The sequence below is a fragment of the Diabrotica undecimpunctata genome, chromosome 9 (assembly GCF_040954645.1).
Source record: "Diabrotica undecimpunctata isolate CICGRU chromosome 9, icDiaUnde3, whole genome shotgun sequence".
Lineage (NCBI taxonomy): Eukaryota > Metazoa > Arthropoda > Insecta > Coleoptera > Chrysomelidae > Diabrotica > Diabrotica undecimpunctata.
In genome coordinates this window covers 16,388,938-16,413,419 of record NC_092811.1, presented here as the reverse complement: position 1 = coordinate 16,413,419, position 24,482 = coordinate 16,388,938, and the positions used below count along the sequence as shown (strand labels likewise).

General features: G+C 34.7%; 1 protein-coding gene across 3 annotated transcripts in view; it reads left to right on the top strand.

The window, feature by feature from the left end:
* Positions 1-330: 330 nt before the first annotated feature.
* Positions 331-24,482, top strand: part of LOC140449591 (uncharacterized) — a 47,743-nt gene continuing 23,591 nt past the window's right edge. The window contains exons 1-2 of one of the 3 annotated variants that reach the window (XR_011951837.1): positions 331-554; positions 9,782-9,921. The gene's annotated coding sequence lies outside the window, so the exon portion shown is untranslated. Of the gene's footprint in view, positions 555-9,781; positions 9,922-16,337; positions 16,387-24,482 lie in introns of those variants that run through there. The other 2 variants (XM_072542811.1, XM_072542812.1) reach the window with 2 other exon arrangements.

Genomic DNA, 24,482 nt, shown 5'->3' with positions numbered 1-24,482 from the left:
AAACAGGTAATAGATTAATTTTTATTTTTTCTCTTCTAAGATTTCTGGTAGTTACATATAAAATGACACATCGGAAATCAATAAAATAAATTGGAATTCCTACAGTCTATGATGCAAGTCAAATGCATTGATTATTATCTTATATGGAATTTCCCATTTTTCCTTCAGCTAAGGAAATGTAGGTACAGTTCAATTTTATATTTCGTTCAATCAAAATTCCGATTCCGCGTTTGTTTACCATCGTCAATTCCGTTAGTTAAAACATCCAGCTATAAATGTAAACAAATTTCATCGAACCAATTCAACACAACTCTGCTGGTCAACTATATTGAATTCATTTCTACTACGTCACAAATATTTGAGCATGCGTGAGCACTGTAGACTTGGCGCCAATGATAGTCTCTCTGTCTGTCGCGTATTTGACTCCTAATAAAAAGTCTTTTAAAAGTTGTGTACATCTAAACGTGGTTTGTGTTTATTTTGATTTACTATGCGGTTATTTTTACCTGTAAAGTATGGTTTTGTGGGAAAACACTTGCGATATATTTCTTAATGTAAGTTTATTTTCTTTTTATATACAGTTAAATTAATTTAGTTACATTCATTTCAAAAGAATGATGACTCAACTTAGGTACTTAACCTATCTTTCTGGTTCTGTCTAATACACCGCCCTCAGGAGGTAAAAGCTGTAATTCATTCACTTAAATGAATGTTGTGAATGAATCCGATTAAAGAAATTATTTCTTGATCGATATTTACAATGTTTAAGGGTGTTAAGCATAGGCGTGTTGAGTATTTTTTCGTGTGGATGTGAGATTAATCCCCTTAGTTTAATCATTGACTTAATAATTCGTTTTTTTATCATAAGAATAGTTAAAGTTGTCACATAATTGAAGGGGTAAGTGGATGAAGGGAGTAAGTAACAAAAGTAAGTTTTTGAGAAATTAAACTCCAAAGTTTTACTGCTGGAACTTTTTTATTAATCGATTTTTTAAACCGTTTTTTTTTATTTTCACAGGTAGGATATGTATAAATTTTAATGTAAAAACAAAAATCTTCCCCGATTTTTAAAAACTTATTTGAAAAATATATATTTGTACTTACCTCTTTTATCCAAAAACTTTTTTGTGTTAGAAATTGCCATATGCCAAAATGAAGGGGGTATATGGACTTACCTCCTTTATCTAGGATAAATATTTGCTTTTTCTTTTGAATAAGCGCTATAATCAGGAAAAAAATAACATGGATGTCAACTAAACACTTATATTTTTGATTTTACAATCAAATATCACCTTCTTAAAATTTTTGTTGCTCTATGATGGCTTCATAATACCACTTATCCCTTTCTGGAATGAAGCAAAGCTGTTCTTTTAGATTGTCTACCTTTTCGTTGCTTAAGGATCCAGTATTTTGGATATGTCTTGGAATGTTGAATTCTTCAAGTAGAAGGGATGGGAAATTTTTCTGTTTGAGGATACATACCATTTTGAAAGGTGTGTAGTAGTCGTAGGACTCCTTGAAAAGGTATGATCCAAAGACATCTACGCGAATCCACTTGATTCCAGTTTTGAAATTAACTTTTTCATTAAGAAGATCTTTTTTTCTATTCAATAATTTCATGGTTTTCATAATATTTTCGGTGTGTCTAAAGTGATGTTGCATGTCTATCACCATATTTTTCTTGGTTGAAGAAACAATCACATCACGATATTCATCAGGGATGTAAATGTTTTGATGTTTCTTTAGCCGTTTCTCAATACGTCCAAATGGTCTATCCGAGTCTAAGTATGAGTGTCCTATCTTTGGAAACTTGTGCTCAATCGTTTTAAAGATACCTTTGCCCACAAGATACTGAAACAAACATACCATCAAAAAATTTTAATTTTGCCCGGCACACGAGTCCGTCCACAAAATATGATGATCTTTTCCTTTGAAGGCTGGATCCACTTCGATTGTTCGTAGAAAACAACTAAAAATTTCCGAGCTACCTCTGGAAGTTTGATTTTCCGTCCATGTGCAGAAAACAGTTTTTTCCACATTTTTGGTTATTACGTGGATTTCTAAGTTGTAAAACCACATTTGTCTAAGATAAAAAGCTTTCGAGGTACTAAGCCTAGGTAGGGGCATAGTTTGCTGTAGATCCAATGTTACATACACAGTGTTCTCTGATTTGCTAGCAAATTCTCTATCTGCTTTTTGAGATTCAAACGCTGATTTGTAATTTTCAGCGTGCTCTCTTCATTGCTTTTGCCAGAATCGCATGTGCCACATGTATCGCTTTTGGGATAACCAAAAGGCAGATTAAATTCATTATTAAAAATGAATCGGTATGTAGCCTCTTTTATTTGAAATTTTTCATTTCTTCCGTCAGTTCGGCATTTGTCTAGGTAAAGTTTATACATTCTAGGGATCGAAAGTTGCGGTGAAAGATATTTTTTGTTAATATTACAATGCCTGGAGTAGTGCGTCTCTTCTGCTGGGAAACTGGAAATATGCTCAATGACGTAAGCAGCAACTTCAACAGGGGTCCTGTTAGGTCTGACTGCGTGTTTTCCCCTTCTGTCCGGTTCAGGAGCATTTTTTTCTCATTTTATTGAAGTTTGGATCAGGTCAACCTTTTTTAAGCTGATTGCAAACAAGGAAATGAAAGAACGTTTGCATACGGTAGTTTGCCGGCCACTACAAGTTACATTGTATTGGTTTTATGCTTTAATGCTCCAGTTTTCTTTCTCATTGCTTCCCTTTTTTAATGCTCTTAAAAAGAAGGCAGTTTTTTGCATTTACATCTAGTTTGTAGTAGTAAGAAAATAGTGATTCCCTTTCTTCTACAGTTATTGACTGAGAACACTTGTAGCGGCAATTTTCATTGCATAAAATCCCAGAGTTAACGGTTTTAGCGGGTTTTACTTGGCCTATTTTAGAAATGTAAGCCAGACCACTTTCTCTGCACTTGGCACGTTTTCGTGCTTTCCATTCTTCAATATTTTTCTGTCTTTTTCTAGTTACTTTTACTTTTAGTGGAAATATTTTCTTCTTGGATTTTTACGGGGCAAATTAAGAGCCTCTTCATTTCCATTTTCAGGAAGGGCAACGATCTCATCATATGGAATATTTCCGTTTACTTGTAGTTCAAAATTTATATTGCCATCATTCATAATCTCATTTTCAGTTTCTTCACTCACCACTTCCTTATTGATATTGCCTTATAACTTATTAACTTCTTCTGCAATAGTGGATTCCTGTTGTAATTGCTGTAAAGCCAAGTCTGCCAAAAATTTTCCCCTAGAACTAGTCATAATAAATCACTTTATAACTAATCATATAAACTAAAACAGCTAAGAACACTAACACAAGCAGTAGCGAGGGTTGCACTTGCACATAACCTAAAAACTTTAATTTGTTGTCATCTGATGTCAGCTGACGAATACATGAAGGAGGTATGTCACAATTTTCATTCTCTGTGGTATGGATGAAGGAAGTAAGTACTTTATCTTGTTACTTACCTCCTTCATTCACTAGATATTTAAAGTAGTATGGTCAATTACCTCCTTCATACGCTGGCTATCTCAATTATTTTAAATCTTAGAAGGCTGGGGATAAGTGGAAAATTTAATTTAGCACTTACCACCTACATCCATGCGAATAACTCATTTTCTTAAAAAATGTCACTTACTCCCTTCATCCACTCACCCCTTCAATTGTCTATATTTTTTTTTTTGCTCTAGTTCTTTTGACTAATATTTTTAAATATTATTGTAGACAATAAGTTAAAAGTATGAGTAAAAATTAAAAATCTTTGTAAAATCAATTCATAATAATTCATTTTATTCATGAGTATTAAATAATCTTCAAACATGTCAATATATCTACATATAATGACATTCTCCTAAATCAAACTCTAAATTAGCAGCAGTTTCTTGTTTTGGTTAAATTGAATTTTCGTACATATTTGACGTTAAATTTAAGCTTAATATACGTCAGTGTTGCCATATGCTCAATTATTTCATACTCTCACATATAAAATTAGGGGCAAGATTTATATTATATGAAATGAGAATTTAAAACAAACAAAAACATGAAAAAACATATATAAATAACCAAAAATGTGAAAAATACATATATAATTAAAAGCATTAAAATTATACCTATAAATATTATAAAATAAAATTATATCTTGCAGTTAAAAAATACTTATATAATAAAAATCATTAATATTATGCTTAAGGTAAAAATTAATAGTTTAGAAACTTTAAGAACTACAGAATAAAGTAAAGTTAAATAAAAATAAAAAAATTAGGTTAAACAAAATAATACACTAAATATTTAGCTATATTTAAAGTAAAAATACTATTTTTTTATGAATGCTTTTTAATCTGAATTCAAAAATTGTTGCTTCTCATAACAAAACATTATATAAAAATAATGGCAAAATCCCAGTAGTTGGCTGTATACCATCGTTTAAAAAACTTATACAGAAGTAAAACACTTCACATTTGTATTTAGGTATATACCTAAATACAAATGTGAAGTATTTTACTTCCGTATAAGTTTTTTAAAACATATATAATTTCGTCAAAGCATCTTTCTATTTTAAAAACTCCTATACTTTATACAAAAAAAATATGGCAACACTGTGACGCACAAACATATAATTCGATGCCAAGGTTATGTTCATTGCCCTAAAATTCAATTTAGCCGATTTTTTAATTGGTATTATTTCGTTGTCAATCGAAATGTTTGTAAGTGCCAGTTGTAGCCGGACTCTTGGTGAATTTTAATTTTATCATCAGTTGTTTAAAATTATTAAACGTAGTTCATCTGTCATAAACTGATAACCTTCGTCGGACTGGCCGGGGTCTATTTTGAATCCAGATAACAATTTTAGGCTGTTACTTTATAGATCTTAATTTTTAATGGGCAGTCTTCTATCTATCTGTAGTTTATATATTGTTTTGATAAAAAATTATAACTACAAGAACATTTTACGGTTAGATTAAATTTCGCTGGTTTAAAACAGAACTATAAGTCTATGTCCGAAATCACAACTTTTCAGAAGAACAATTTGAAGTTTTTCAGAAGTTTAGTTTTCCATTATTTTGTTTTTCAAATTTTAACGTTTACTTTGTGCATACTTTTCAATTCATTCAGAAACTTTTACATTATAAAACTATTTTTTTTTGTTTCATTGTTTTAATACAAAATTAGGTGGACATAGACTAGTGCTGCATCAGTATTATTATGTGCAGAAATAGTTTATCTGGACTTATGCTAGTTCTACACTAACAATATTCTTCATTTTTACAAAAACACGCAGTTGCTATTTAAGTAAAGTCGAATAAAGGAATGATTAAATAAATTACTACTGTCATAAAAATACAAATATATTATTAATATGTCGCTGATTACAAAACAAATTATAAAATCAATGATGTCTTAAATTAAGTTATCTTATGACTTTAAATTCAAATAAAAGTCATGGTACAGGGTCGGAATGACCAATGATTTACATAGATATTTCAAATCCTCTAATTTCTTTGTACTGATAGGTAACATTTCAGCATTCAACAGTTGCAGGTTATTATGTACTGACAAAATTTTTCTTCTTGTCCTATGCTCAGTATTAATTCTGATAAAATTCATATCACACACAAAAGCCATTATGATACGTACCTTCTGCCACTTGACCTTTTCTCCATTTTTATTTTTGTCCATTTGGGTACAAGTATGTTTTCTGAATTCAACAAAATCGTAAAATTCATTCATTTCGGTAACATTGTATGGAATCTTTCTACATGCTGTTTGTGCAATAAGGTACCACTGACTTGGCACATATATAGCAACATTTTTTGAAGCCCTCTCAATATTACTATGTATACTATCACCTTTCCAAGGAAAAGTAGGAAATTTTAATCTTATATTTAGCAGCTAGATCTTTATACATTACGACAATATTTCTGTTGAGATTGTGTGCCCAACAGTTGTCAGAAAAAAAAACACATTTCTTGTTTTCCTTTCAGAGCCTTTTCTTCTATTAATTTTTTAACACAGGAAGCTACTTCATTATATCCTCTGTCCTTTTGTCTTATCGCACATGTAGCAATAACTTTTTTTTATGAAGATTATAAATACTCAGATTGTGAACAGAAAGCTTTCTATGATAATACAACTGAGATACATCTAAATGTGGCGTTTGAAGAACTTGTTGCATATCAAAAGCTGCTGCAAAATAGGTATTTATCATTTTGACATCTCTTCTTTGATTTTTCTTTTGTTTCTCTTGCAAGAATCTTCTTCTTCAGGTGCCATCTCGCTACGGAGGTTGGCAATCATCATAGCTATTTTAATTTTTGAGGCATTCTTCCGATGCTTCTTCTGCCATCTATCTTTCCTTGCATGAGTCACAGGATGCCATACTTCTCGCCCCGCATCACATGTCCGAGATACTGTAGCTTTCTTTCTTTAATTGTAAGTTCAACTTCCTTCTCTTTACCTATTCTTCTCAGTACTTCATTGTTCGTAACTCTACCTACCCAGGAAACCCTCATAATTCTTATATAGGTCCACATCTCAAAGGCGTTAAGTCGTCTCATTGTGTCTTTAACGTCCATGATTCTGCTTTTTCGATTCTGACTTTGATTTCTGCAGTGTAGTCATTATCTTCTGTTATAAGTGTTCCTAGGTAAGTGTACTTTTTTACTCTTTCGATCTGCTGGCCTTCTACTGTCAAGATTTCGTTAGTATTATGGTTGTTTTTACAAATTTTCATAAACTTCGTCTTCAGTTAAATCTTTCATTTTATTTCTCTGGTTTTCATTGCTGTTTTTATGTTTTTCGCATAGGTCACACAAATACTTTTTCGGTTAGAAGAATCCAAGGTTAAAATTTGTGTTGAATAAAGATCTATATGTTGAGAACTTAGCGAATAGTTGAATATTTATATTCACACAGTCTTCTTTGTATAAATCATACATTTTTTTATATTTAGATTTGAATCTAAATATTGCCTCTGTGTATCTTTTCGGAAATAATGGCTTTTTACCCTCAGAAACATATTGATATGATCCATCACTGACTGTTTTATTTTGTCAGATAATTTTGTAGCACAGACATTTTTTCCTTTTTGATCTTCGCCAACTGTATTCAGTATTTTATCTCTTTTGGAAAATGCAGTTTTTACCATTTGATATGAAAGACACAATGTATTCAGGAAAAACATTTTACAAACTCTTTCCTTCGTTTCAGAAGTACAAAGATAATAGAAATAAGACATAGATCTACGTGATTGTTTTCTACTACTACCTATTGACGTTTCTTTATCATCCTTATCGTCAACATCATTAGTGCAGTCATCAGTTTTATTATTCCTTACTCTCGAGCGCATGATAGGCTTCTCCTCTACATTATTTATAATAAAATTCCTCTGACGGTTAATGTTGCCTAGGTTCCAGAAAGTATCCAATGTCATAGTACGTTCTTCTTCTGTAAATTTTGAAACACAATAAATCTACAATTATTGTACGGGGCTTTCTTTGCTCTTGCTTGCACTCTGTTACCTCTCTAGTTTATATACTCTTTTTCCCTATTCCTCTTACTTTTAATTTCATTTCTACGCCATGATTCTGACCTTCTTTTCTTTCTGGACTTTATGTTTTCAGAATTAGATGTAGTTGACAAGCTATGAACATGTCCATCTACAAATTCAGTTTCAGTCACAGTCTGTGTTCTGGAAATGGTAATTATAGACCGTTGTTGGCAATGTATTTACAAAAACCAGACTAGCGTGGCCACGATCTGACGAGTGCAAAACTAGTCTATCTCCAGATAGGCTAGTTCTGCACTCAGTATATTTGATTTAAATCAACTCAGATGAGAAGAGAACTAATAAATATTGACATACACTACTTCTGCACCAACAAAATTAGTTGGATCTCAAGGGGCCGCATTCAAAACTGGTTGGATAACGACCGATAATTTTCTTAAACATTTAGTAGACGTTACAAGATAAAGAAAAAAAATATATTACTAATCATGGACAATCACGAAGCTCACTGTGATTATAAAATTATGAAATACTCCAAAGACAATGGTATAGTATTACTAACAATACCACCTCACTGCAGCCATAAACTTCAGCCTCTTGACGTGGGATGTCTAGGTCCATTCAAGACTTTTTATAACAAAGAGACTGATAATTGGATGATTAACCATCCAGGTGTTCCTGTTACTATTTATGATGTTGCCGGTATTGTGGGTAAAATACTACCAAAAGCTTTTACCCCTACTAATATTTTGTCGTCATTTAGAAAAACTGGAATATCACCTGTAGATTCTGAAATTTTCAAAGAGGAGGACTTTCTAAGCTCTTATGTTACAGATAGACCATTAGAAGCTAACATACAGACCGATGACAATAATGAAAAGCCACAAAATTATTCAGAACCAGAACCTTCCACTAGTAATCATGGTGTAAATCAAACAGATGAATTTCTTTCGCCAGAGCAAGTTAAACCTTACCCAAAGGCAGAGCAGAGAAAAAATATCAGGAAGGGCTGGCCTAAACTTAAATCCACAATTCTTACTAGTTCACCTTTTATGGATGTGAAATAGAGAAGTGAGGAGGAGAGAATTCAGAAAGAAAAGGAAAAACAAGCACGGAAGAAAGTTGCTCACAATGCAAAAAGGAAGGTTTTTGATGAAACATCTTCCGAAAGTGATATTGGAGAGGCAGTAGTTGATGGCTATGACAATGATCTGGAGGATGATTTCAAAGATTTACAAAATATTCCTCAGGATGAAACTTTAAGGATCAAAGATTTTGTGATAGTTGAATATACTACCAAGAAATCATACAAGCATTTTATAGGATAAATAGAAAAAATAGAGACAGATGAATATTCCATAAACTTTTTAAAAAAATGCAAGACTACTTCAACTAACTTCATTTTCCCTGATGAAAGAGACGAAGACACTGTTACAATAGGACAAATAATTCAAAAGTTACCCAAACCTGCAATTTTTGGAGGAACGCAGAGATCTATGAAAAAGCTTAGTTTTGATTATGATCGATCTTCTTATAACATGAATTATTAGTTAGTTTAGTGTACTTCACATTGAGTTTTTTATTTTTTTTTTACCGAATATGTTTTATTTCTGGTTATTCCCAATTTTAAGTTTTTGCTTTTTGATTAAATGTTTATCGAATATGTTGGTTTTGCTTTTGTTCTGATTATTTAGAAATATAATAAACCATTTTAAAATCATTATTTTCTTATGTCCCAATATGAACCATAGGGCGTCCCAATATATACCAGTGATGGTATACAGTGGGACATGGGGTACATAATGGGACAGTCAGTTTTTTGCGTAAAATATCAAAGCAAAAATTAATAGATTTTAAACTGTCCCGTTATATACCACCCTCCCCTACATTCGATTACACTGTTACAAATATTTAAAGTTTTAACAAAAATGTTTTGCAACTTCTTTCTACACACTGCCAACGTTTGATATTATTAGCAAGCATTTTATGGAAGTTATACTTCTAATTGTCAATAACTAACATTGACTTGCCTTTTTCACTTAACATTTCACTTACTTCTTAAACGCTTTCTGCGAATTCCTTTAATCTTTTAGAGCTGTTTGTTGGTTGAATGTACGTTAAACCTCGATTTGAAGTTTTGCACTTTTTGGTAATGAGCTGCCAGTTGAAAAAAATATACTTTAATATTTAAGATATATATTTTATGCTATAATAACAATTCCTTTTTCTTTTATGTTTTAGGATAAAGGATTCCTTGTCCATATTAAACCAATAGGAAAAAAGACTGACTGAACAAAATGGAGGGATATATCGTATTTATGATATTTGTGTATAAAGCTTAGCCAATGAACCTTGCTAATATACAATTAGAGTACGAACAGGTATTATGTTCGTAGCTAAACTTAATTTAGACTTTACTGCTTTTCCAGGGCTGGTTCACTAATTATGATAAATAACTACAACGTTGATATACTACAAAATTCTATTACACACAGTACAGTAGCATTAAACAAAATTCCTTATCTACGGAGGCTGGTAATACAATTTTTAGAGCGTCATTGCGTAAACGAAGATAAAACCCCATACGGTACGCACTCGACCCCTGATAGTTGGTGACTGACAAAAAATGTGTTCTCCTCGAGGCGTGCGGGGGAAGTATCTTCGTTTTTAACAGGTCAAAAGGCGATATAGACATAACAGACAACATACGGGGGGCAGTTGAAAAACAATGTACATTTCATTAAAATAATTTTAACTGTTGTAAGTTACAACATCCTGCCCACACGTTGAAGGGTTCCCTTCAAAATTAAGAGGATTTAACAAAATTACAGAAAGAAAAATAATATATACGTAATAATATAAACTAAGAAAGAGGGTTGTTCCATCATAAGTTCGAAAAGTAAGACGACACTACAAGCACTAACCGCACTCGCGAACAAACACTACCTTAAAACTATTCTTATACTAATTAACATTAATGTTTATAATCTGGTAAGGGACATAGTTTTGCAATTGAGCGAGTAAAGATTCCATCCTTAGTTTGTACCTTGACAACTCTAACTCTCTTATTGTTTCCTGGAAAAACTTCAATCACTCTTGCCAGGGGCCACTTCAAAGGAGGATTATTCTCATCCTTTAAGAGAACCAAATCGTTCAATTGCAAATTTTCCTTAGTTGAGGTCCATTTGGGCCTATTCTGTAGTCTGTTTAAATAGTCAACAGTCCAGCGTTTCCAAAACAACTGTTGAATTTTTGTACTCCTTTGCCAAATTGACAATCTATTTTCGGATATATCAGAAACATCCCTTTCAGGAAAAGAAGTGAGAGGCTTACCGATTAAAAAGTGTCCTGGAGTTAAACAAGAGAGATCTGAAGGATCGTTAGATAAAGAACATAGAGGACGTGAGTTCAGAACAGCTTCAATTTGAGCGAGTACGGTACTGAACTCTTCAAATGTCAGTTGAGAATTTCCTATCAGTCTAAAAATATGATATTTTGTGCTTTTAATGGCGGCTTCCCATAATCCGCCATGATGAGGAGAGCGAGGGGGGATAAATTTCCAACTTATTTCAGAAGCAGCAAGAAAATTTTGGATTGAGTTAGACGTTTCCTTATTTTTTAAAAATGTGGAGAACTCCTTGAGTTGGTTCTTAGCACCAAAGAAGTTTGAAGCATTATCACTGTAAATTATTTTTGGATTGCCACGCCTACTAATGAAACGTTTGAGTGTGAGTATGAATGCCTCTGTGGAGAGTCCTGACACAAGTTCTATATGGACCGCACGGGTAACCATACATACGAATATGGCAATATAACATTTTGTTACTGGAGCCTTACGAAGTCTTGAACTCTTTATAAAAAAAGGTCCACCAAAGTCTGTACCTACATTGGTAAATGGGTGTGAAACAACTAGGCGTTCTTTTGGTAAGTCTGCCATTAGTTGAGAGGCAGGTTGAGCCCTAAATCGAAAGCAAGTGATACAAGAGTGGATAATTTTCTTTATTGTTCTTAATCCATTTAAGGGCCAATACTTGAGACGAAAATTGGAAAGGGTGGTCTGGGCACCTGAATGACATAATCTAATATGTTCTCTTTTCAACATAAGTTGGACGATGTGATGTTTGGAGGGCAACAGAAGTGGATATTTCTGATCAAAGGGAACGTGAGCATGCTTGAGTCTACCACCAACTCTTAACATCTCCTTATCATCAAGAAAAACATTTAGTGAAAGAAGAGATTTGTTGGAAAGAGGTTTTCCCGACTTAAGCTCTGAAGTTTCTTGAGAAAAGTAAACAAGTTGCAAAAATGTAATTATTTTTTGCTCAGAGGAATGCAACTCTGATACTGAAAGGGGGCCGTACCTTCTGACAGAAGAGATAGTAGCATTGTGTATGAATCTAAAACAATAAGCCAGGGTTCTTTGAAAGGTTGAGAAGTTTGAAAACTTATTTGACATGGAACAACAAAAATTTTCTATAGGGTATTGTTGAGTTTGCATATGAGATAATCTTCTTTCCTCGGGTGGATTAGAACATGTCATCCCCTTGTCACAACTATCTAGAGTTAGATCATATTTACCAAGCCATTGTGGTCCATGCCACCATAAATGAGAATTTACAAGTTCGGATGGTATGAGTCCACGAGAGAGAATATCTGCTGGATTTTCCTTTGATTTGACATATCGCCAATGAAAACCAGAGGATATTTCTTGAATTTGTGCTACACGGTTTGCTACAAATTGTGACCATCGAGAAGGATGGGATTTAAGCCATGCCAGCACAATTTCTGAATCGGACCATAAGTTAATAGAGTTGATGTGCATACTAGTTGAGTTTAGGGTAGTAATTAAACGTTGAGTGAGCTTGGAGCATAAAACTGCGCCCATAAGTTCCAATCGTGGAAGAGTTAGGGTTTTGAGAGGAGCTACACGACTTTTGGAAGCTACAAGAGTACAACTAACCTTTTTAGATTGATCCATAACTCGTATATATACACATGTAGCATAGGCTCTTATACTAGCATCCGAGAAAGCGTGAATTTCAATTTTTATAATTTTATCTGGATCAGTTCTGAATAGTGGTCTAGGAATATTAATATTTTTGAGGAACGGGATATTAGACACAAATACAATCCATTCTGATTGTAACTCAGAAGTAAGAGCATCATCCCAATTTACCTTTGACAACCAAATCTTTTGCATTATTATCTTTGCGATAATAGTAACAGGAGCTATGAGACCCTGAGGATCAAATATTTGCGCTATTGTGGAGAGTACTTCACGTTTTGTGAAAGAAGTTTTAACCATAATTTTAGGTATAGAAATTGAGAAACTGTCTGTTTGGGCATCCCAACGTAAACCTAAGACCTTGTTGGATGCAATCTTTTCTGGAGAAATTGTATAACTAGCAATTTGAGATTTGTTAGTGATATTTGTTAAAAATTCCTTAGAGTTAGAGCACCATTTGTGTAGTGAGATACATGCCTTTTTAAGAAGTTCAGATATTTCATTATGAGCCTTAAAGAGACCATCCAGAGTTTCGGAGCCATAGAGAATGTCATCTACATAACATGAATTTAACAAAGCCTCACTAGCGAGAGGATATGAATTCTTGTGATCATGGGCTAATTCCATTAAGCAACGGGTACTTAGAAAGGGGGCCGATTTCGTTCCATAAGTTACTGTTTGCAATTCTAAACATTGCAATTCCTCTTGCGGTGAATCACGCCATAAAATATTTAGAAGAAAAGTTTGATCGGGATTAATTTTAATTTGCCTGAACATTTTTTGAATGTCAGCTGTAAGGGCAAATTTATAAGTCCTAAAACGAACAAGAATATCAAATAATTCTGGCTGTGTCCTGTAACCCTTTAACATTAAATCATTTAATGATACCTGTGTAGTAGTTTTCATTGACCCATCAAAAACTACTCGTAACTTAGTGGTTAAACTATCTTCCTTAAGTACACAATGATGAGGAAGAAAATATTTTTTTCCTGAGTCTGAATTTAAAAGAGAGAGAGGAACTACCCTTGCATGAGAAAGAGATATATATTCACTTATGAAATTTTTGTATTGCGTGTAGAGTTCATTGTTCTTGACAAGTTTGTTTTCTAAGGATAAAAATCTTTTTTTTGCCATATAAAAGGAATCCCCTAATTGTGTAGGTGCATCCTTAAAAATTAAAGGAATGTCCACTTGAAATCTACCGTCCGGAAGAATTTGAGTTGTATTTTTAAATATTTGCTCTGCTAGATTTTCTTGAGGAGTTAAAATGGTTTTATCTGGAATCTCTTCAATTTCCCAGAATTTTTGAAGTTTATTATCAAGAGAGTCATCTGACAAGGATTGGGTAAAGAGAGAAACGTGCTGCGAATTAGAGGTTGAGAGGAATTGCGACTTATCATGCAAAGTACATAAATTTAGATTATTTTTAGAGTGAGGGCGAACTGGAACCTGTCCAAACATAACATAACCAAAATGTGTATTTTGTAATGTGGGAAGACCATCTCCAAGTTGTATAAGATCATTTAATAAGAGTTTTCCATAAACATCTGAACCTAACAACATGTCAATTTTTCCGGGAACTGAGTATGATGGATCAGCCAATTGTACCCACTCCGGAAGCTTGATTTTAGTTCTATCAATCGGCACTTGAGGGAGTCTGCATGTTATATTCTTGAGAACAGCACACGAGGTCATGAACCCCTTTTTACTGTCATAAAGAGAGAAGATTTTTAAATCTACCATTTTATTAGACACTGAACAATTTTGGGAGAGCGTTGAAATTTCTAATGTTCTAGTATAAGGAGAGAGTTTAAGTTTATTAACAAGCTCTTGTGTAATAAACGAGGTCTGACTAGCGTTGTCTAGTAGACAACGGGCTCTTATGGGTTGATGTTCTTTTGTATATAATGTGACTAAAGCTGTTGCTAAGAGAACTTCATTTTTTATAGAGAGGGCAGTAAACGTTTGGGTTGTATCTGACATACAAGAGGTTTGAGGCTGTAAACTATGAGCACTCCTTTGTGATCCACTATGCATGTGATTATCACTACTTGTACCTTGAGAAGGTTGAGAGTTTTGAGCATAAGAATTAGATGAAGGAACTTGAGAACGAGAGATACTTGAAACCATAGAAGTGTTGGCACTGTGCAAGAGAGAGTGATGCTTCTTATTGCATATATTACATGTTCTTTGAGAAGTACAGTTTGCTACAAAATGTTTACTTCCAAGACAATTCTTACACAAATGTTTTAACTTAACGAAATTATTCCTATCTGAAAGAGAACTGGCTTTAAATTTTTCACATTGATAAATGTTGTGCATCGAATGATTACAAAAACTACAATTCAATTTATTAGAATTAACCTTGTTATCTGAGCTTGAAAAATGTGTCACCTTTTGTGAATATTTGAAACCTTTCTGTTGGGTTTCAGAACAGTCAAGTTTTTCTAAAATATTGCATCTATTTTCTAAAAACTCAAAGAATTGTTTTAGCGTAGGTAAACTTTTTGTACCTACCTCGTATTCAAAAGCCTTATGTGTGTTATAGTCTAGTTTTTCTAAAAATATCTCAATTAAAATGAGATCCCAATATTGAGTTGGAACCTCCAGATTATTTAGAGCCATAATGTTTTGTTTTGCTTGAGTAATAAAGTTTCTTAGAGTTTGTGAGGTACATTTTGCTAGAGATGAAACCTTTAATAACCTTTTTATGAGTAATGATACAATTCGAGGTTTATTATCATACCTTTCCTTAAGCGTGTCCAAAGCAATTTGAAAATTGTCATTTACCACTTCAATATTTTTGATTAATTCTAATGGTTCACGCCTCAGAAAAGATTTGAGATAAATAAATCTCTGCAAATCATTTAACTGTGAGTTATCAATCACTAAAGTACAGAATAGTTGAAAAAACGAATTCCAATCCTCAAAATTACCTTCAAAGGTTTGCATAGAGATTTCGGGCAATTTAACTGTGCCTTTTGAGATATGTTCTATTGGAGTATTTTTACTATAATCTAAAATGTTATTACTTAAAGCTTTTATCTGTATTTTAATATTTACTAGAGTATTCGTATATTTTTCTTCGAATTCAATTGACTCCTGTGAATCTAATTCAGAGTCATCGAGACCTTCAATTTGTTGTTGAATTTTTTCATATTCAGAGAAATGTAACGCTAATTGACTTTGTTTTTCCAGTAACAAATCAATACTTTCACAATCTTTATTTATACTAAACCAATTAGAAATTCTAGTAAGTCTAGCCTTTAGAGATTTACGAGATTTTTTCAACTCCTCCATACTAAGAGAATAATTAAGTGTAAACTTATTTAAACAAATTCAAACTAATCAAAATACAGATTATGATTCAAGCAAATCATCCAATATAATCAAGTAGTTGATACCGTGATTTTAATACTCAATTAAATGTCAATAATTATCAATAGATCAGAACGAACTCACCAGTTGTCATGAACCAAAATTTCCGTTTGCGCAGGCGACTCCTACTGTTACGACACTACCACAGGGCGGAACTTTTGCATGAGTGAGACAGCGTTATCTTCGTCTAACCGAGACACCAAATATCTTGCAGAAGAGTGAGCGAACAATACCACTTTCTATAGAGAGAGCGAGTGAGAGAGAACTAGCTATGTGTAAACCTTATGTGTTTACCAGCCGGCACTAATTACACAGGAATTTTCCACTTTAAGACCACGTTTTATCTTACTTTTTTCTTCACTGATGTAACCAAACATTATAATATATCCGTGCTCGAGTAGGACCAAAATTGTATAAAGCTTAGCCAATGAACCTTGCTAATATACAATTAGAGTACGAACAGGTATTATGTTCGTAGCTAAACTTAATTTAGACTTTACTGCTTTTCCAGGGCTGGTTCACTAATTATGATAAATAACTACAACGTTGATATACTACAAAATTCTATTACACACAGTACAGTAGCATTAAACAAAATTCCTTATCTACGGAGGCTGGTAATACAATTTTTAGAGCGTCATTGCGTAAACGAAGATAAAACCCCATACGGTACGCACTCGACCCCTGATAGTTGGTGACTGACAAAAAATGTGTTCTCCTCGAGGCGTGCGGGGGAAGTATCTTCGTTTTTAACAGGTCAAAAGGCGATATAGACATAACAGACAACATACGGGGGGCAGTTGAAAAACAATGTACATTTCATTAAAATAATTTTAACTGTTGTAAGTTACAACAATTTGCCTTGGTTATTGGGGTCTGTGCTTTGTTCATTAAAGTATGCATGGACTGTTTAAGTGATAAGAAACCAAATCAACCTCAAAACAACAACCGCTTCGTTTCTGATGATTACGACGATGGAGTTATTTTCAGCAGCGAGCCGTATGAAACCAGCTACAACATCCACCAAGTTGACTCTATCAATGAAACTACACATATTCATCACTTTGAAACCAATGACAATGTAGATCCGACACCAAGTTACACAGACAACGCTGAATCTGGAGTTGCCTCGAGTTTGGCCGGTGGTTTTGCAGAAGCATTTACTTCTTCGTTCGCTGATACAGGCGGGAGTTCCACGTATGATTCGGGTGGAGGTGGTTTCGATTCCGGAGGCGGGGGAGATACTGGCGGTTCCTACGATTAAATGTTCAAGTGTACTGGAATAATGTTTTTCGGAATTTATAGATGGCATTGATTATCTTAAGAAATATACAGTGGCTCACAGCTTAAATGATGCAGTCACTGCTCAATAAAACTAGCTTGTGTCACTGGCTCACTGAAATTAAATCACTATAAGTTTTCTAAAATAGCATTAATCTATTTTTTGGGTGTCAAATATAGATACCATACACTCGCGATCATAAAATCCGGGTCACCTTGAAAATCACCGATATTTCATTTTTAACGAGCTTTATCGTAAATAATAATAACACAAATACAAACTAATGCATGTTTCTGAGAACTGTTGTCGGCCTAGCGGTTTCCTTTGTAAAAAAGAATTCCAATAGTGTCGATTTCGCGGCAAAGTACACACTTCCCAAAATGGACGGTACCTGTAACTACCGCTTGTTTTAAATGTCTCATTTGTGCTTCGACTTTCTGTTCAAACGCAACGAACAAACGTTTATTATTGCCACCATTAGTGTTTATTAGTGCCATTATTAGTGTTTATTATTGTTTATTTTTTGCCAAAAATGACCTTGACTGTTGTTGAAACGGCAAAAATTGTTGCGATTGTGAAAGACGGTCACACTCAACGGCAAGTCGCAAGAACTGTTGGCGTAAGCTCTACGGTTCAACGAGTGCTTCAACGCTTTCAGGAGACGGGTTTGCTATCCGGACGATCTGGCTCTGGACGAAGAAGAACGACCACGGCACGAGATGACCGTTTTCTTGTATTTCAGGCTTTACGAAACCGGACCTCAACTGCGATTAGGCATCGAAATCGTCTACAGGAATTCGTTATTTTGGACTATCTTCTCGGGTAATGGCTACAGGATCGCCACTTCGCCTGGAGCATCGAGTTGCACGACTAGTTTTTGCTCGATAATACGCGCATTGGGGAATTAATGATTGGAGCAAAGAGTTATGCTCAGATGAATCCCGTTTCTGCCTAACTGGATCCGATGGACGTGTAAGAGTTTGGAGGAGAACCGGTGAATGATTTTCACAAGCTTGCATTGCTCCAAAAATGCCATTTGGTAGAGGCTCGGTCATGGCTTGGGGAGATGTATCTTCCGACTTCCGCACAGAATTACCCTTCATCGAAAATGGGTCCTTAACTGCTCGAAGGGACATTAAGGAGATTCTGGAAGAACATGTTATGCATACGATGGCAGGGCTTTGAGAAGACGTCGTTTTTATGCAGAAAAACGCGCGAACGCACGTTGCCACGATCAGTATGCAATACTTGGACGAGGTTGGAATTACGAGGTTACCCTTGCCAGCTAGGTCTCCGGAGCTGAATCCTGTCAAACATCTCTGGGACGATTTGAAAAAACCTATTCAACCCCTAAAATCTCCTCCTAACAACGCACAGGAGCTTAAGGATCTGTTAAAGAGAGAGTGGAATAACATACCACAACATGTAATCCGGAGAAAAATTGAGAGTATGCCCCGTCGTCTGAAAGAGGTTATTAGAGCAAGTGGAGGTAATACACGATATTAGTCATTGAAATTTCACTGAAATTTTACCACATTCTGTATTTTCCATTTTGTTCGTATGTCTGTTTTATCAGCAATTTGATTTGTTTTCTGCTTTTTCAATAAAAACAATAAAAAACCGTTTTTTTTTTCTTTCAAAACAAACACTGATGACAAATAAAAAATACATTAGCCTAAAAAAAAAGGTTATTACTGCACCAGAGGCAAAAATATTCAATAAACTTGAAATTTCAAGGTGACCCCGATTTTATGATGGCGAGTGTATTTAAATAACAAATGTTTAATTATTTTATGTATGATTTTGATGTTACAGCTAAAATGATGATAAAACAAGAAAATTAATAACGAAAAAACTCGATGCATTGAAAAATGATTGCTAATATTTTGTAGGCCCTCCTCCGTTATCAATTACAGCCTGTAGACGTCTAGGCATTGAATTAACCAACTTTCTAGTGTACTCTGGATAAATTGTGTCCCAAGCTTCAGTAATTTTTACTTTCAATTTATTACTACCCCACTTGACACATTTAAATTTATATACATTTTGTATAAAACATAATACATATGTTTAAAAACGAACATCTAACTTATTTATATAGTCTATCGACTCTGGAGTCTCCATTAGGAAATCCTCTGACCTGCCTTAATAGGATCTTGTGGGACACTGTTCGGTAATGTGACAGATGGTTTGTGGTTGTCCGCAGTTACAAAGTGGGGATGGTCGTTTACCCCATCATGTAACGGCATCTGTCGGGTTGGGTTCTGATTCGGTTCAGCATAGTCCGTGTGATGCGTGGTAAGTCAAAACCTGGTGGTTTTTGTGTGATGCAGGGTAAGCTGCTATTTTGTTGTTTCATCCATTCTCGAGTCCAAGTGGTCGTTAAGTTGAACTCATTTCTACAGCATTTTGTGAGCGTAGGCAGTTGCCTTTGGCAGCATCTATATTTTGGTGGATTGGCAGGATCTCGTTACTAAGTATCTTTCTGAACTCACTAGTGAGGGAGTGTATGCGCCGTAATTTTGGTGGTGGAATGTGGTTCAGTACTGGGGCCATTCCGTAGAGGTGGATTTGATAACATCAGCAATCATTCTCATTGTATTGTTCAATTGGGCATCTACTTTGTGTATATGTGGGCTGTTAAGCCAGGCTGAAAAGCAGTATTCCGCAGTTAAGAAGACAAAGTCCAGGGCAGATGATCGCAAGGTGGAAGCCGATGCTACCCATGTTGTGCCGCACAGCTTCTGGATGATGTTGTTTCTGGATTTAAGTTTTTCCGCTGTTTTTGACAGATGTTCCTTGAATGATAGAGTTCTGTCAAGAGTCACCCCAAGGTACTTTGGTGTTTTATTGTAGGCAAGTGTAGTTTTTCCGAATTGGATGTTGAGTGTTCTTCCTGCAAGCTTAATATTTAGGTGAAAACTGGAAACCTCTGTTTTGGTAGCGTTTGGTTGGAGCCTCGATTTACGGAAATACTTTCCCACTGTGTGTAAGTCCGCCGTGAGGATTTCTTCTGTTTGTTCAAATGACTTCCACCTTGTTACAAGGACCCAGTCGTCGGCGTAACCAAACTTCCTTGATCTGGTTTCTGGTATATCAGCGATGTATAGGCTGAAGAGAAGAGGAGCTAGGACAGATCCCTGAAGTAGTCTATTCTTCAGTTTTCTTGGGGTTCTGATGTCAGTTCCCATGACTATTTGAATTGTTCGGTCGGCTATTACTATTGATTATTGCTGTTGATTATTCGAGCGGTGTATTTACAGGAGATTGTACGGAGGAGCTTGTATATCATGCTTTCTCCCCAGACTATCGTAGGCCGCTGTTAGATCAATGAATGCGGCTGTAGTTTTAAGTTTACTCTGAAACCCTGCCTTAATAAATGTGGAAGAACTTGATCTGCGCAGCTTCTTTTCATTGATTGCAGCACAGGTATTGATTCAAGTAGTTTTGGACTAATTCTGTTGTAGATAAGTGGTTCTAGTAGGTTGAACGTCGCCGATAGAAGGGTATTTGGTCTGTAGTTCTTAGGGATATCATTTGGTTTCCATGGTTTTAATATGGCAATGATCTTCGAGTGTTTGAGTTCCTGTGGTATGGTACCGGTCTTCATAATGTCTGTGAAAAAGTGGGTCATCCATTCTCTCGCATATTTGCCGGTGTTAATTAAGAATTCGGGGTGAATATTGTCAAAACCTGGGGCTTTACCTGGCTGTACATTCTTGAGAGCTATAGTGACTTATTCGCAAGTGAAAGGGCGGTAGTATTTAGTTTCTGTAAATTGGAATTTTATAGTTTTGAGCTCTCGTTTTACCTTGATTGCGTGTGGCTTGTCTTTTGGGGCCCTGGATGTCGATACCAGATGTGAGGCAATAGTGTTTGGGTTAATTGTTGTTTTGTTCCTTGTTATGGGAGTTCCACTTCCTAATTTTCCTAGTAGTGTCCATGCTTGCCTACTTGATGTTTGAAAATTAAGACTTTCTACAGTTTTCAACCATTTTTGTTGTCTCGCTGCATCTAGGCCATGGAGCAGTTCATCGGCTAATTCTTGATCGCCACTTACAAGGAAATTTTGGTACAGTTCTTTGCTGTTATGGGACCAATCAGGAATATATTCTTTTCGTAAGCCTCTTGGTATGTGATTTTTGGCCGTGCTTCTACTACTATCTACTCTATACTATCTGATATTGGGTGACTATTTACTTTATTTTTTAATGTCAAACACAAATTTTCAATTACATTCAAGTCTGGTGATTGGGCTGGTGTTTTATTGACATTTCGGCAATTATAAAGCAACCAAGTACGAACCCGATATCACGTCCTGATAAAACCGGTAATTGTTATTGATACTGTTGTGTATTTGGTATTTCTTACTTAAATAAGGTAATAATTAATAATACAACGTGGTTTTATATCATTAACCTTTATTGCCCAATAACTGACTAACTTCATTCCCTTGTGTCCGTGAGCGGTGTTGCCTACCTGTGTTGCCAAGTATATAACACCTCCTCTCTTGACCAAAATTTATAAATACAGATTGAAATAAAGATGTACTTACAAATTCATCCTCTGAACAGGTTTACATACTCTACTTGAACGTCTTAACACTGGTTCAGCTTCAGTGTGAGCCTCAGGTACTGTTGGCTCTATTGTATCATTTAGAAGTTCTTGTACATTTGTAGGTGGTGAAACGGAATTGGGTTCAGGGACAGATACCTCCCTTGGAACTATACTATGTGTAACTGTATCAGGAATGAAACAAGTTGGGTTATATTCTATAGGTGTATCCTGCCCAATTACTCTCATTTGGTCAATATGACGTCTCCACGTCCTACCATCATCTAACTCAACTAAATAATGTAATAATCCTAACCTTAGTATAACCTTGCCAAATTGCCATTTGGCATTAAAGTAATCTCGCACTGAGACTCTGGTATCTATAGCAACATTTCTAAGACTCTGGTCTGTGTAAGCATTTTTGTCATGAGTAAAAGGTTTAAGTAAATCTAATCTATTTCTAATCTGCCTTCCTAGCATACGTTCAGACGGGCTTTTGCCAGTTACTGTGTGAGGTGTTCTACGATACTGCATTAGTAACTTGCACAATTCAAGTTCTCTGTCTTTCTCTTCACTGTGCATGGCTCGCAGACAATTTTGTAGTGTTTGGACATATCTCTCCCCCTGGCCATTCGTGGCTGGGTGATAGGGTGCAGTAAATTTATGTGTGATACCATTATTCTTCATAAATTCTCTAAATTCATGAGAATCAAATTGTCTACCATTATCAGTAACAAATACTGTGGGTATTCCGAAAGTAGTGAAGATTTTTCTACAAATTTCGATTGTAGTTTTTGTAGTAGTGTCTTTCGTGAAATGTATTTCAGGCCACTTACTAAAAGAATCGACTAAAATGAAGTAATAGCCTCCGTTAAAAGGTCCAGCATAGTCAGCATGTACTCTTTCAAAGCAAAATTTAGGTGTTTCCCAGATGTGGGAATTGTCCTTAACAGGATTGTTTTTGTGCTTGTTGCAATGAAAACAATTTTTACATAAAGATTCAATATCCTTGTCTATGAAAGGCCACCAGCAGTAACTCCGGGCTAAAGACCTCATTCTCACCATACCAAAATGCGCAGTGTGTAATTCCTGCAGAATTTTATTTCTTAATTTCATAGGTATTAAAACTCGTTGTCCTCTCATTATGACTCCAGACTGTAGTGAAAACTCTGATTGATCTACGTTAAATCTGAATTGTTTTTCAACAACCTCACCAGTTTGTAAACCTAATAGTAACTTTTGTAAAGTAGCATCATTTTTGGTATGAAAAGATAAACTGTTAACATCTGTAGGTAAATTTTCAATCTGATTAAGTTCGAATATGTCTGGTTCATCATGAGTATAATTTTGTTCATTTTTAATAGGTAAACGTGAAAGAGCATCTGCATTAAAATGAGAATCTGTATTTTTGTATCGAATATCATACTTTAGACCTAACATTTTTTGATTTTAAACAAACTTTTTGAAAAGTTAAATGTTTTTTTGAACAAGAATTTGCTAAATGTGAAGGATCTCCACATCTATAACATACATTACTATTTGTGTTTGAAAAATTTGCAGCAGAGTTATTCTGAAATTGCATCCTATTATTATTTGCACTCCTTGCTTTTGTATTTAATATATTGACACTAGAATTATTATAATTTTGATTATGAAAAAATTGGTTACTGTCCTTTTCTGATGCCTCCATGCTTGTGGCAATCTCAACGGCTCTATCTAGGTCCAGTCCTTTTGATTCTAGAAGTCTAGCTTGTATTCTTTTCGATCGTAGGCCAAAAACAAATTGGTTTCTTATAGCACTTTTAAGATATGTAGAGAAATTGCAGTTAATTGACAACTTTTGTAGTGAATGAAGGTATTCTTGTATTGTTTCTCCTTCGGCTTGCCTTTTTGATTGGAATCTGAAGATTTCTGCAATTTCCAGGGGTGCAGGGTTGTAAAAATTATTAATTAAATTGACAATGTCGTCGTATGACTTGTCTTCCGGGACTTCTGGGGCTAACTTGTCGCATAGGGTGTCGTAGGCCTCAGAACCCATGTAGTGTAGTAGATAAGGTAATCTCATTTCGTCTGGAATTTTAAATACCTTGTAAGCACCTTCCAGCCTCTTTACCCACCTGGACCATTTGGTGGCAGACTGGTTGAAAGATTCAACGGAAAATTGAAATGTAGATACTTGTGTAGACATAATTGGGGATGTAGTATAATAATAATGTAAATAACTGTACTTGAAGTTGAAGTAGCAATGGTAGTAGTCGTAATAATCTCTGTAGTAGTTGTTATTACCATCATATGTATCCCATCCTCGTCGCCAATTGTTGTGTATTTGGTATTTCTTACTTAAATAAGGTAATAATTAATAATACAACGTGGTTTTATATCATTAACCTTTATTGCCCAATAACTGACTAACTTCATTCCCTTGTGTCCTTGAGCGGTGTTGCCTAACTATATGATACCTAATTTTTGAGCACTAGCGGCATTATGCTGTCTTACTATATAAAAATACATTTATTGATCATATTCCTTTCAATAAAATGCATGTTACCCTACCTTGCAGATGATATATACCACTAGATCATGACTACACCTCTTCCGTACTTTGCCGTAGCCTTCATATTTTTTAATGTTAGTTTTTTATCCGGCTTTCACCATACCGGTATTTTTCTGTCGGACCCAAACAAGTTTATTTTAGTTTCATTAGCAAATATAACTGAATTCCA